Raw genomic sequence first — 13,926 nt, 5'->3', positions numbered from 1 at the left:
CTGGACAGGCAGCGCCTCCCGCCGCGTATTCTCTGTGGGGCCTGGGCCTCTCCTCCTGGGAGCTGGCTGTTCGGGCTGTAGGGACCCTGTTCCGGCGGGCATGGGGGCAGCAGCTGACTTGATCCCCGGTGTGCAGCCCAGGCCTGATGATCAGAAACCACCCCCCACCCCCTTGCTGATGACAGAAGCCTCTGGAACTCCCGAGCCTGGGGCTTTCTTGGTGTCTTTCTTCCTCTGACCACTGCTTCCCCCCACAGGGTGGGGTGCTGGGGGCCCATGCCCGGCTGGCGGGCCGCGTTCTGCACTTGCTCACCCCCCATCCAGCTGCAGCCCGAGCATCATCGGGGTTCACAGCCCCCAGTGGCCCCGGGAGTGCCCCGCCAGCGGGCGTGGGGCTGCGGCCTGACAGCGCCGCTTCCTGTCCCAGAGTCTAGCTGCTCTGTGCAGTCCTACGGTTTATCTGTGGTCAGTGCTCTTACCCATTTCCTGCAGCTGCTAACTGGTTTTTCAGTCAGCGCCGAGAGCTGCAGTCACTGGGAAAGGACGCCGGCTTCGTGATTCACCAGCCGGGCCCGCGGGTGCTGATCTGATGTGCAGGGGACTTGTCCCTCGTGCGCGTGGGGACGGCCCCGCCCCTGTCCCCCAGGGCCTTCCCCTGGCCCTAGCAACAGAGACACAGAAAAGACCCACGCATTCATTGTGAACCGAAAGCTGGTTTGTGTGTGTGTGCGTGCGTACGCGCGCGTGTGTGGTAGGAGGGAATTTTTTCTTTGTATGTGCCAAAGCCCAAAGAAATGGGCTTGTGTTTTGAGAAGTTAAGAGCGTTACCCTAGGCTGAGCGTCGCCCCTTTCCCGGGGAGCCCCGGGTCCTCTCGGAGCTCTAACTGTGGTGAGCTCGCCGTGCCCCACAGGAGGCTGTGGTCGCCACACTGAAAATTATAGTCCCTGGCATTTCTAAAAATGCAGAGGAAAATCCCCCACGGCAACGAATGACTCCTTCAGAGAGAAAACTTCGAATGGGTCCATTCCTTGTTTTTGTGCTGTGGGCCAGGGGTTCAAAGAGGCCCGGAATGTTCATTAGCGTTTAGTTAAGTGTCGTGATTGTCTGGAGGGCTTCTGCTCAGGGGTGAGCTCAGGAACAGGGAGTGGGCATTGGTGGGTGGCAGGGTGAGGCCAGGACCAGCAGCAGGGACACCTGGGAGCTTGGGTGAAATGCAAAACCTCCAGCCCCACCCCGGGCAGTCTGGGTTTCCACCTGGCTCTGCAGGTGGTCCTGTCTCGCATTCAAGCATGGCATTATCAGTAAATTTTATTACTTTCTTCATTGCTGTGGGTTGCAAAGAAGGAAAACAGTACCTCCCCCCCCCCCCCAGTGCAGAATGAATCTGCTTCTCCCCTGCATGTTGGCTGCGCCTCTCATGGGTACCAGACTCTGAGCGGATACAGCAAGGGGACACCTGGTGCCCAGAGCCCAAACCCATGCTCCACAGCAAGGAGTCCGCCTCATCTGGAGAAGCTCCCTGATCTGACATGGGCTGGCAGGCCGGGGGAGGCCGGGGAGGAGTGGGGAGTGGCTCAGCGGAGTAATGAGTGAGGTGGGGACTATTTCACCTGGGGGGGGGAGGGATTAGGTGAAGGGGAGGGAGAAGGATGAGAGATTACATTGGTGGTGGCGGACGGCTGCGAATGGCCTTGCAGGACCAGGGGCTCATCCCAGTTCTAACAACATACAGGGTGATAAGCTCAGACACGTCTGTGTGCTAAGCCTCTGTTTTCCCATCTGTATCATGGGTGTAATGATATTTTCTTTCACATTTTTTTTAATGATTTTTATTTATTTGTCTGTCAGAGAGAGAGAGAGAGTACACACAAGCAGGCAGAGAGGCAGGCAGAGGCAGCGAGAGAAGCAGGCTCGCTGCTGAGCAAAGAGCCCAATGCAGGACTCGATCCCAGAACCCTGGGATCATGACCTGAGCTGAAGGCAGTGGCTTAACCCACTGAGCCACCCAGGCGTCCCTTTACAACTGTTTTGAGACGTTAAGTGAGGTAATGCGTGCCGAGCGCTGAGCATGGCCCTCTCTGAACACTATACAGACAGTGATAATTTTTGCATCTGAGGGCAGCGGGGGCACTTTGGAGGGTTTCAGCTGGTGAGAGATGGGAGCAGGAAGTTGTAGCCACTCAGAAATGCCTGGTACATGCAGGTCCAGCCGTAGAAGCTCTTTGTCGAGCGGAAGAACCACAAGCCACTAATATTTCGGGCTATAATCATGTTTAAAACGTGTCTGAGAAAATATCTTAAATCCTAAAAAGCATCCCTCCCTTTTCTCCATTGCTATATTTTTGGACTCTAACATCAACAAATGCAGACTCTGACCACTCTCCAAAGCAATGTGCCTTTGGACTGAGAACAGAATTGCCAAGCAATGCTTTAGCTTTTCACTTCCAAAGAGTCACAGGGCCCAGAAGACAACAAAACCCTGGCTTTCGAAACCCGTGCTTCTTGGGGTGGCTGACAAACCCCACTGTGCACGGGCAGGGGCCAGCTCTGGGAGTCCCCGCTCTGGTGGCCTGCCCTCCATAATTGCTGGCTGGAGCAGATCTGGCCACTGCTGAGGGATGACAATGAGCCAACCAGGATTTGTTCTTCCAAAGATCTGGGAGCCACAGAGAGGTGAGCCCTCGGGAAGCACCACCCACCTCGGAATGATCTGGTCAAAGCCCCATCTCCATCCCCTTTCCGTTTCAAGCAGCCTCAGTCCAGACGGCCTTTGTCTATCCCGCACAAGAATGCCATTCACCTTCCGTGCGCCCATCCTCGGTGCGCTTTGTGTGGCGGGGGGGATGCTGTTTGTTCTACAGGTCATGGCACAAAGGCGTGGAAGAGGATAGACCCGGAATGAGCTCGAAGCGTAAGGGCCTTGGTGCCCAGCCGCACAGAGCCGGCGTCAGCTCTCGTCGGATAGGACTCCTTTCTGGCCGTAGGTTTTGCACAACTGTCTGCCGGCTTCTGAAGGCGGGGAGGCGGGGGGCGGCTTTTCGGGTGGGGCACCTCGCAGCACCTAGGTGCCCACATTTGGAGGTGACAACGGGCGGCCCAGGTGCATTTGCTGGAAAACGCGTGCAGCTGCCGTGCCCACATCAAAAGCGTGCGGTCCGAGTGTGGGAGTCCAGGGGGGTGGGAGCGCTGTTCCTGGCCCAGGCACGGACTGCCGGACTCGCAGCCTCCCCTTATCTCGGTTTCCCTCTCTCTCAAGCAGGGCAAGAGCTAACTTTCCTGGTTCCACAAAACCTTGGGGGCAAACCACTTCACTGGTAGGACCTAGGGTGCCAGGAACCAGCCCTTCCAGCGTGCTCCCCGAGATTTTCTGAGAACTCCCTGGACAAAGTCTCCACTGTGTTTCTTCGAGGAGGCGAGGTCTTTGGAAGAAGTGCTCCCTGGTTTCGAGGTTAAGCTTCGCCTCCCAAGGGCTCTTCCCAACCCAGTCAGATTCTGCCTCTCTCCTGCTTCCTGTAAGTGCTTCTTCCCACTAAGCACTTACAGGAAAGACACTCCGGGGGGGCCACGATCCTCACCTTCTGAAGGGAGCCTGCTCACAGCCCAGAGCTGTTTCAAGTTTCCCAGCAAGATAGGCCCCTTTTCATGTCCCAGGGCCTCTGCAAATGCTGTTCTCTCTCTGCACATTCTTCCCATCTGATCCGGGCAAAAAAACTCCTCTTCATCCTTCAGAACCCGGCTTCTTTCAACCCCTCTGGGAAGTCTTCCGGGCCCCTGTATTCCTCCATCCTCAGGCTCAGCGTCAGGGAGCCTGAGAGGCCCTGAGGCCTGCTCCCTGCTCCTATGCCCAGGCCAGGCAGCCTGGGATGCTTATGGGAAGCAGGAGCCAACCTGTCTCCTCCCATTTCTCCTGCAGACTCCTTCCCCTACAAGGAGGTCTGGAATTCCCATTCCAGGAACCCCCCCAGGGCCAGACAGGCCAGAGGCAGGGAGGGACGGCTGGAGACAGTTGGAGGGAGAAGGTCGTCCGACAGAAAGCCGATGGGAGCTGGGTGAGGAGGACAGCTGGGACGGTGATTATGGGCTCCCGGTGGTATGTGTGATCACGTCCCACTGCTGCGTTGGGTAGCCCAGGGACCATTCTCAGGAGGGACCCCTGTCTATCATTTTAGCACACACCCCCATGGGTGCTTCGGTTCAGAGCAGCAAGCCTGGGGAAGGGCCGAGGGGGCCTAGTGCCAAGGATCCTTCTGCCCGAGCTGTGCGGCTGCCCTCGGGAGGAAGAACTGGCCGTGAGAACGGCAGGCCCCAGTGCACAGGAGATAAAGCCTGGGAGGGGAGCTGCTGGCCGCCCATTGTCTTCCTGCCCCAGGCTGACAGTGGGTGACATTCAGAGAGCTCCCTAGGTCTGGTTTTTCCTGTTCCTGGAATTGCTGTGCATGGTAATTTCTCTGGGCTAGGTCAGAAGCGGCTGTTGGGGAGCGTCCTGTGCGTGTGTGTGCATGTGCACGTGTGTGTGTGTGTGTGTGTGATCTCAGTTTATAGAAACAGGAAATTTGGGATTTGTATGGGCACCACGTCCCATGCTGTCTTATTTCCTAGAAAGGATGAGCTGATAGCCTGGGGCTGGACCCCTGCAGGAAGGGGCTTCTGGGTCTGACTTGGCTTTGACCAGTCTTTTCTTCTCTGCTAGAGGGAGGCCCAAAGCACTTGGCCGCCAGCCCGGGAGGAGCTGGGGTGGGTGGCCGGCTCATCTCAGTGAGCTTCTGGACTCCGCTTCTTGCTGGGTCTCTAAGTTCTGGTGGCCTCTGTCCAGGGCCCCAAGTGAGAGGAAGGGTGACTCTGGAAGGTGGTGGGGGTCCAGAGTGTGAAGAGGGGCTGAGAACAGCCATGGGGTCTGGTGGCTAGGAGGCTCCTGGGATCTCCGAGAGTGAAGCCTCAGGTCCCAGAGGGCTAGTGGGGCAGCTGGTGTCCTTCACAGTTGAGGAAACCGAGACCACAGACGTTGAGTGACGGGCCCAGGTCCCAAGGCTCTCACTGCTTGACACCACCAGCCCCCACTTGGCCGTCTGGGATGTCCGGATTCTGAATTCCAAGGCAGGGCATGTGAATGATCCTTGACCCTCCCCCCTGGCCCAGGGGGCCTCCTCTTCGTGCAGGCACCCCCAGCCACTCCGCCGGGGCATCTGGGCTGGAAGCCACTGTCACAAGAACGTGGAGGGCCTGGCTTCTCCGGTCCCGATGCGGGAGCCCAGCCCGCAGACCTCAGGGTCACTTGGTCTGGCCTTCCAAGCTCAGCCCCACAGGTGGTGGAACACAGACTCTTCTGATGGGTTTCTGTCTCTACCTGCTGGTCTTACTCAGCTCTAGAGAGCCATTATTTGGGGGTCCAAATAGGAGGCGCCCTCGTGGGGAGGGAAAGGGGGGTCCTGGAACAGCCAGGGCGGCTCCTGGCTCTGCGCTGCGGGACGCAAGCCACTGCCTGGAGTTGCTGGGACTGCAGAGACCAGGCTTTGCCCGGGAGCACAGGCCTCAGGTGTTCCACAGTCCTTGCCTCGGGAGGCCCACCCGCCTGAGCCCTGACCCCAGGGCCTCCTGCTCCTGAGGTTGAGGGAGCGCCTCTGGAGGGGAACCCGGGGCAGAGCCCATGGCAGCCTGGAGGCCAGAACAGCTCACAAAGCAGTCTCCCTGCACCAATTTCCCCCTTAGCTTGTTCCACTTTTAAAAATAGCTAATGAGGAAATTAATTTTGTCACCCAGATGTATTCGGTAAAAACATGTCAGGGAGAGACAATTAACCTCTGCACTGATGAATCCTCCCCAAATTAATGAGGCTAACATTTGTAGATGTTGAGACATTCTTTTGGGGAGAGGGTCCGTGAAAGTGGGGCTCCCCCAGGCACGGGAGGAGAGACGGAGAAAAGGGGGAGAGGGAGGGAGAGGGAGGCAGAGAGGGAGGGGGAGGGGCAAAGAGGGAGAAGGATGGGGGGGTGAGGAGACGGTGATGGAGAAGGAGCCGCAGAGCAAGGCAGGGACAAGGAGGGGGGCACGAGGGATTCCGGAAGTTGGCGCTCCTGCCGACTTCTACAGCGAACTCTCTCTGCCTCCCCCCTGCCTCCCACCCCCAGACCACTGCCCCCAGAGGTTAGTAAAGACTGGAAAATCTCGGGAGAATGTTAAACTTCGCAGGCATTCACCTGATGCAGTTTGTGGGCAGAAGGTGACTTGACAAAGTGAGGCTGGGATCCGCCCAAGATGAGGACCGTCCCAGCCCTCGCTGACAAGGTCTGCTCCCTGCTTAAGGACTCTGGGTTCTTCTCACCCAAGGCCCTGGGGAGGGGCTCATCTGCAGGAGGGGCCAGGCCTGCCGGCCGATGGTTCCGGGACGGCCATCCTGTATCTCCCCGGACAGTCCCGGAATCCCACCTGGCGGGGACACCTTCTTCCCCGCCTCACCCTTCACGTCCCGCCCAGGACTCGGGCCCCAGAGGACAACCCCTCAGACAGGCCGGTCTCTGTCCGAGTGAGAGATCTTTGCGCCCCAGGCCAGCACCAGGGAGGAAGGATAGGTGAGCTCAGGCCAGGGAGCGGTGCAGGCAGGGGTGTGGGCTGCGGGGCACCGCATGGGCAGGGTGGGCATGAGAAGAAAGGGCCGCACCCCTGCCTGCGCGCCCTATTGTCTGGGGTCTCGCCGTGGGACATGGTGCTCCTCGACTTTGAGACTGAAAAGGAAGCTCCTCGGGGGACTTCGGGCTTTGGAGACATCAGCTGGGATGGCTGAGGGGCCGTGTGAGCTCTCGGGGTTCGGCCTCCCCGACACTGGAATCAGGACTGCTGCTGGGGTGCCCATGGGAGGGAGGCACCCGGGGAACCCGGCTGGCGTGTTTCCCCCGAAGGTGAGCGCGGACTGTCGGACCCAGGCCACAGACCCCACTCTGCTTTCATCAGCGAAAAGACCATTTCTTTCTCCATGTCTCTGACCGTGCGAAATGCAAACAGGACATAGCGTTCCCCGGTCAAATCCTGTTGAATGACCAGTTCTGGGAAGGGGAGGTCTGGACAGGGGTGAAGGGTGGGGGGTCTGTATTGCTGTCGAGGCAAAGACCTGCGAGAGATCCAGGGGGCTGTGAGCCTTTCCAGAACACCCAGAGGTGGCGGCAAGGACCAGCCTACGGGACGGCCCCGAGGGCATGGGCTGCCTTGCTGGAAGATTGGACGGCCCTTGGGCAGGAGCTAATGGCCTAGGGGCTGAGGGGGAGCCGGGAGTGGGGAGACCTGGCAAAGCAGGGGCCTGCCTGCCTTGTTTCTACACTTGAAAAACTGCCCATGAACCCGGCCTCGCAGGCACTGTGGTCATAGACAAAGGAGAACCAGTTATTAGGTTTCTTAGGTTGGATTTTCTGAGGACCGGGGTTCTCCCTAATCTAATCTTTGCAGGCCGCATGACAAGCTTGCCGATTGCAGGGCGGTGATAGATGTCGCCCATCTTGAGTTCAGTTAAGCCGTTGCTCTGCCACAACCAGCCAGCCAGCGAGCGGGAGGGATATTTGTCCTGATCTCTGGGTCCCACGCTGGGTAGACTGGACTCCTCAAGGGCCCACCCGCCACAGACCTGGGTCTCAGAGTGACCTCCTGGGGCCCAGGCCTGCTGCACGGGGGCGTGATCCTGGACGGAGAGCTGGAGACCTGCCAGGTTTCGCAGAGCACCAGCCGTCGGCCGGGCAAGGAGGTTCTGGTTGCAGATGGACAATGGGGAACTGTGACCTGGAGGGAAATAGAGCAGAGGGAGTGGGGCCCAAGGCAGAACAGGGCTGCGAGGCGCTGAGCCATGGTCTGTGCGCTGCGTGCCTTGCCCAGCACCGAGCAGGGCTCCCCACCGGCTCATCCCATCACAACCGGGAGCGCGGGAGCCAGAGGACGCCTGCCAACTTCGACAGAGAGCTCTCTCCGCCTCCCACCTGCCTCCCACCCCCAGACCACTGCCCCCAGAGATTAGTAAAGACTGGAAAATTAGAAGCAGGAGGGAAGTTTGGGGGAAGCTGAGCCTGCAGGATGACTGTGACGTGTGCAGGAACACGAGGGTTTTTACAGAAGGGGTGTTGAGTGGGTGGTTCTCTCTCTTCTGCTCTGGACAGAAGACAGGAAGCGGCTCGGGCTGCAGCTGAAGGGCTGGGTTAGAGGTAAGGAGGGGCGTTTGCCAGTGCCCCGGAGCCCCGGGAGCCCCGCTGTGTGAGGCCCCCCACAGAGACGGGTTGGTGCTGCCTTGCAGAGGTGACCCGTCCCGAGACTGATTTCTGGGACAGGAGCAGGGCACCGCCAGGGGCCCCCCCCGCTCTGAATTCCAGCCCAGTGACCATGAGCCAGCCCCAATCTCGGTCTCCCCATCTGGGTATTAACACAACGGTTTCAACCTCGTGAGACTGCCATGAGGATCGGGGGATCACATATGTAAAAAAGTTGTATTTTTAGTTCAGAAATACTACGTGAATGCCACCACACCGGTGAGTGCTCTGGGTTGGAGCAATCGCTGCATATTTTGGGGAGCGCTCTGCTCCTCATCTGCGCTCACCCACGTCCCCCCGCACCTTCCCAAGGCACAGCAGACACCCCCCTCCCCGCCAGTCACTAAGCAGTTTGTCGGAGTCCAGGCCCTAGGTGAGGGCGTGCTGAGAGCCCCTCCGTTTTCCTCCCCTTGTCCCTGTCTTTGTCAGGGAGCCACTGGGAGGTACAGAACGAGAGCAGCCGACAGAGTGACATCACAGTCTGACGTTACTCCTGCCTGGACCCCGGTGGCACACCCTGGCCCCATGGTGGGGGGACAGGTCCTTTATCCCTGGTGGCTCCAGGCCTGGGTGGTCCCTCGTTACCCCAGATCCCTCAGCGGGGCGCACCGACCTCGGGGCCGGCCTGGCCTTCGGAGGGCAGAGCCCTCTTCCAGCTCCCGCCTCTGCAGGTCCCCGAGGGCGAGGCGGCCTCTGTTGTGGTCAGGGGTGGATCAGCGGGTGGGCGGAGCTGGGGGGTGGGTTCAGGAGGGGAAAGAGTGGGGAAGTGGCAGAAGCTGCAGAAATCCCGCAGGGCTCTGGTCGCAGGGAAACGAGTTCCTGATTGCCCTTGGCCTCTGGCTCCCCTTCCACTCTGCGGAGAGCAGGGTGCCCCTGACTCAGCTCCTTCTTCAGGGGGTGATCGTGGCCAGGGGTCAAGTGCATTTCCAAGCTGCTCTGGCCTGAGGCAACCTAGAGAAAGGAGCACAAGAGAAAACGACACCCTGAGGGTCACAGGGTCGGTGGTGCAGGGGCAACCCGCCGCGGCCTACAGGCTGGTGCCCCGCCGCGGCCTACAGGCTGGTGCCCCGCCGGGCTCTCCTCAGGGGCCTCCCCAGCCGTGGAACCTCGGCAAAGCTCTTAGTGTCCCTCCCATTTCCTCTGCTGTAAATCAGGTTACAGCTCCTTGCTCTGGCTGCCACGACAACGCGTCACAACCAAGCGGCTCGGCCAGCAGGGATCTGCGCGTTCCTGCTCCTGGAGGCTGAACGTCCGCTGTCATGGTGTCAGCAGGGCCCGTTTCTCCCGGGGCAGCCAGGGAGATGCCCTCCCCTAGCTTCTGGTGCTTGGCTGAGCTACTGTGTGCCAGGCTCTGCTCCAAGGGCTTTCCCTGTAATCCCCGCAGCCCCTGCCCATCCTGTGCCTGCCGCCCTGGGTTGGCTGTGGCCCTTTCCTGCCCTTCCCTGCTGGATGCCGACTCTCGGCCCCCAGGACGGGGCCCTACGGCTCCATCTGGACCAGGATTCCAAGTGAAAAGGCTTCCTCTGGCTGAGTCTACCAGGCATGGCAACCTTAGGAACCAGCCAGGGACTGACCTGGACTTGTTCTTATCCTGTCTCGTTTGAATTTTAAAAACCACACATGAGGGCCCAGTCCCGGCGCCTCTTGGGACTTGTCCCTCTGCCCCCGGCTGCTGATCTTACGCTATCCTGAGTTGTAATTAGGGCCCTGGAGTGGGTGACCAGGGCGGGGGTGTCTCCAGTGGGGGATTTGTCCTCCGAGACATCCAGCGGACTTCCTAGGAGACGGCGGCTTTTGGGGAAGGGGCATTGCAGAGCGAGTCAAGCAGCCAGTTTGCCGAGGAGCTGGTCTCAGCCTTGGCCACGTTGATCCTCCCCTCACACAGGCTGCTGCCCCACCCTGCCGGTTCCGGGACGGGGGGGCTTCAGTGCACTTTTGTCTTCTTGTTGTCTTGGCCCGAAGTAGAGCGCTTTTCTCTTAGCTGTGAGGCCGACCTGATGACCTCTCCCTTGGCAAAGAGGAAGGCAGTTTTCCTTGGAGAAAAAGGTGGGTACCAGCAGGACGCCCCTCCCTGGCTTCTCCCATCTCCCCTCTCTCTTCTCCTTTCTCTCTCTCTCTGACCCTCCCTCCCACTTTCCTCTCTATATCTGCGTTCTTCCAGCCTCTTGGTCTGTGTTTCCCGGGGTCCCTCGGTCTCTCTCACCCGTGTCTTTCTGCCTCTCCGTGTGTCTTCTGTGCTCCTGAGCCACACCCCACGCATGCTCCCTGCCAGGCGCAGAGTTCTGTGTGGACCTTGATGGGTGCCGTCCACCACGAGAGAGGGGACCCCCGCTGAGACAAGCTCTCCTTCCCACAGATGGAGGACAGCAGGAGCTCTCTGCAGAGACCCCTTCCCCTTACAGGCCCATCCGCCCGGACTCAGCCCCGCACATGAGAGTGGCCAGCAGCCCACCAAGCACTGGACTCTGGCCCTCTACTCCCCGGTCCTCGCTCTTCTGCCTAGAAGCCTTTGACAGGTGGAAGGGGGAAAAAATATCTTCCTTCCTTTTCATTTGGAGGCAACTTGGATTTTGTTCTTGTGTTGAGCAAATTAGTCTAAAAAATTATTGCGATTTATGTTTCAGCTCTGCTTGCCGTGTAAATATTTTAACCCAATATTGGAAGAATAATTCGCATTTGTGTCAGCAGGGCTCTGAAGGGACAGCTCCCTTCCGTCCCCGGTGGTGATGGGCGCCTGCGCCTTCCAGGCTGCCTTCCGAAGCTGCACCTTCCCTCCCTCTGCCTCTGACTTTCTTTCCCTTTCCCCACTTCCCCTGCCCCAATCTAGGGCTCTATGAGACATAGCCCTGACTTTTTTTGGAATGAAGGCAGCCGACATTCATCAGATCTTTACACATGTCAGGCTCCGTACCAGGAATTCTTCCCCATCCTTCCACGGAGAGCTCCTCACTCCCCAGGGAGATAGATAGGATTTGATTGTTCCCATTTCACAGATGGGCAAACAGAGCCTTGAGGCGTGTACAGTGATTTGTTGTGGGCCACGCAGTCAGGACAGGGCTGCCGGGGCTCACGCACAGTTGTTGGAGGTCAGAGCAAGCAGCAGCAGGCGGAACGACTGAAGGGGATGTGCGTGTGTGCGTGCGCGTGTATGTACATGTGTGTGCACGCATGCATGGGAGTGCACGTGCACCTCCGTCTAGTGTGTGTGTGCATGCGTGCCTGTACATGTGGTGGGCGGGGCTGGGGGAGAGGAAATCACACTGTGGTTGGAGATTTTGCAGGAACCAGCATTGGGACCAAGGATCGGGCACCGAGGACGCAGCGCAGAGTCTGCCTGTTATCCTGCAGGGCCTGTGGAGACACAGTGACAATTTCAGCAGGGAAGTGCGTGGTCAGGAGCGTGTTTCAGGAAGCTCACCCTGAGAGCAGTTTGGAGGGTGGATGTGGGAGTGGCAGTGAGAGGGGAAGTTAGGAGGTCATCGCAAAATGCCAGGAGGAAGCCAGTGACGGTTAGTGGGGGCGAGTGGCCATAGGGGGGGACACGGGTGCCCCAGATGAAGGAGGCAGAATCTCCAGGACCAGGGAACAGGCTAGATGTGAGCGCCGAAAGCAAGGGGGCGTGCACATGGTGCTCGGGTTCCAGCTAGCATGCCTGTGTGGGCGCTGAGTCCCTTCCCCAGGATAGAAGGGACAGTACGGAGGGACAAGAGGTGGGCTTGGGGCCAAGGGGCTTTGAATGGAAGACTTTGAGAATCAAAGTCCCTAATTCTCCCCATTTCACTGTCCAAAAGCTAAAGAAGTGGGAGTGAGTACCCCATCTGTGGGAGTATTCAAGCCTAGTCAGATCGCCTCTTAGCGGGGATTGTTTAGAGGGTTTTTCTGTCCTGGGAGGGCAGGCGGAGGGTGTCTTCGTCAGCTTGGGCCGCCCTCCAGAGCACAAATTGCTGACGATTTGCTGCGATTTGAGAATTGCCAAGATTCTCACAGTCCTTGCGGCCGGGGGTCCAGATCGAGGTCTGGCAGGGTCAGGTTCCAGTGAGAAGGTGACCTAGAGAGAGTGCTGGTTTCTTCTCGTAAGGTCACCAATCCAACTGCTTCCTAGGAAAGAGCCAGCAAGGGGCGGCAGGGCCCTGACCTTGGTCATGGACCTCGGGGCCGAGGGGGTGCGTGGGGAACGGAAGACCCACCTGTGCATGGGCTGGCCCCTGTCTCTGCTGCTCTGCCTCTCGTCACCCCGCGGAAGCCACCTTGGTGCCCGCAAGCTGCTCCCGGCGCCCCGCGGCTGCTGCCGGTGCATCTAATTAGTCCTGCCCTCCAGCTGACAACTCTCACCCCCTGACTAAATGGCGGTTTCCCCCCAAGTGCTTCCCTCTGGCAAAGCTAAACATTAATTATCTCCCTTTATTTCGTGATTATTCACGGGTGTCACCCCATCCCAGAGACGCTGGCTCCGGGAGATGTGAAAAGTGGTTCATTGTAGGGAGCTGCCTAGCCATCCTGGAGCCCGTCAGACTGTCCTTGCCTGGGGACCCCGGTCTGTCTGTCCCCGGGTCACCCCAGAGCTATGTCTGATGCCTGGGTCGACGTCCCAGGGGGAGTTTCAGGGTCCAAGGGAAGAGGCGCAGTTTGCCCCGCCGGAAGCGTGGGGAAAGGGCTCTCCCCTAGAACCTGAGCCGGAGACCGTTCTTACCTGGAAGACACCTGCGCTGCTCCCCTGCTGACAGGTGAACAGAAACCCCTAGGGCCCCCAGGGCGCTGCGGGCGACATGCAGGCACTGGGGACGGAGGCAGAGCCGGAAGATATGGCCTGCTGTGTGTGCGGGGTCTGGTCTAAACCCGGACACGGGGCAGGAGCCGCCTCTGGACCTCTGGGGGTGGGGTGGGGTGGGGTGTGAGTCTGTGTGCCCTGGCGTGTGTGTATGGGAGGGGGCATTTTGCACATGGGGGTGTCAGTAAGGGGAACGAAAGGGCATTTCTCTGCCTGATGCACCTTCTTGGCACACGGGGTTCACCTGGTACCTGCTCATCGCTCATCGATTGAGATACGGCCGAGGGGGTGCTGCTTGTCCCTTAACTCTGGGCTGCTGTCCCTCCCAAGGCTGCCGGCGCCGAGGATGCCAGCTGACGGCTGAGTCCCCAGCGTGGCCCGTGGACAACGCATCCTAGCATTCCCGTCACTCCCAGGTGGCAGAGCAGGTCTGTCACTAGAGTACGAGGTTACCTCGATTGGAATGACATCAAATAATGGCTAGTTAGGCACTGTCCCATCTTTTATTTTATTTATTGTCACTGTCCCATCTCTTAGAGACTTGTTGTCAGTTCAGGTGGAAAACCATTCAGATTCTCCTTGGGGAACTTTGAACTTCTCAATGTGGGGCGGGGGCACCTGGGTGGCTCAGTCGGTTGAGCAATCGACTCTTGGTTTCAGCTCGGGTCGCGATCTTGGGGTCCTGAGATCGAGCCCCTTGTTAGGCTCCATGCTTGGCCGGGAGTCTGCTGGAGATTCTTTCCCTCTCTCTCTCTGCCCCCCAAACATTCTCTCAAATAAATAAGTCTATAAAATAAAATACAATAATAAAATTCTCAGTTGGTGTTCCTCTCCCCTTTCTCTATGCCCCTCCTCCTGGCAGGTGATAGGGCTGACCG

General features: G+C 58.9%; 1 long non-coding RNA gene across 4 annotated transcripts; it reads left to right on the top strand.

The window, feature by feature from the left end:
* The first annotated feature begins 4,262 nt into the window (after nucleotides 1-4,262).
* Nucleotides 4,263-13,711, top strand: LOC123925443. Of its 4 annotated transcripts, XR_006815007.1 has the most exons (5): nucleotides 7,016-8,178; nucleotides 9,435-9,542; nucleotides 10,262-10,326; nucleotides 10,637-13,004; nucleotides 13,379-13,711. It is a non-coding gene; the product is annotated as an uncharacterized LOC123925443 (long non-coding RNA). The 4 variants fall into 4 exon arrangements; XR_006815006.1 differs by lacking the exon at nucleotides 7,016-8,178 and adding an exon at nucleotides 4,263-4,440 and having other exon boundaries at nucleotides 9,435-10,326; XR_006815004.1 differs by having other exon boundaries at nucleotides 9,435-10,326.
* Nucleotides 13,712-13,926: the final 215 nt, after the last annotated feature.

This window comes from Meles meles, chromosome 15 (assembly GCF_922984935.1).
Source record: "Meles meles chromosome 15, mMelMel3.1 paternal haplotype, whole genome shotgun sequence".
Taxonomy (NCBI): domain Eukaryota; kingdom Metazoa; phylum Chordata; class Mammalia; order Carnivora; family Mustelidae; genus Meles; species Meles meles.
The sequence above is the reverse complement of the archived record's forward strand: the minus strand, read 5'-3'. Positions and strand labels throughout refer to the sequence as shown.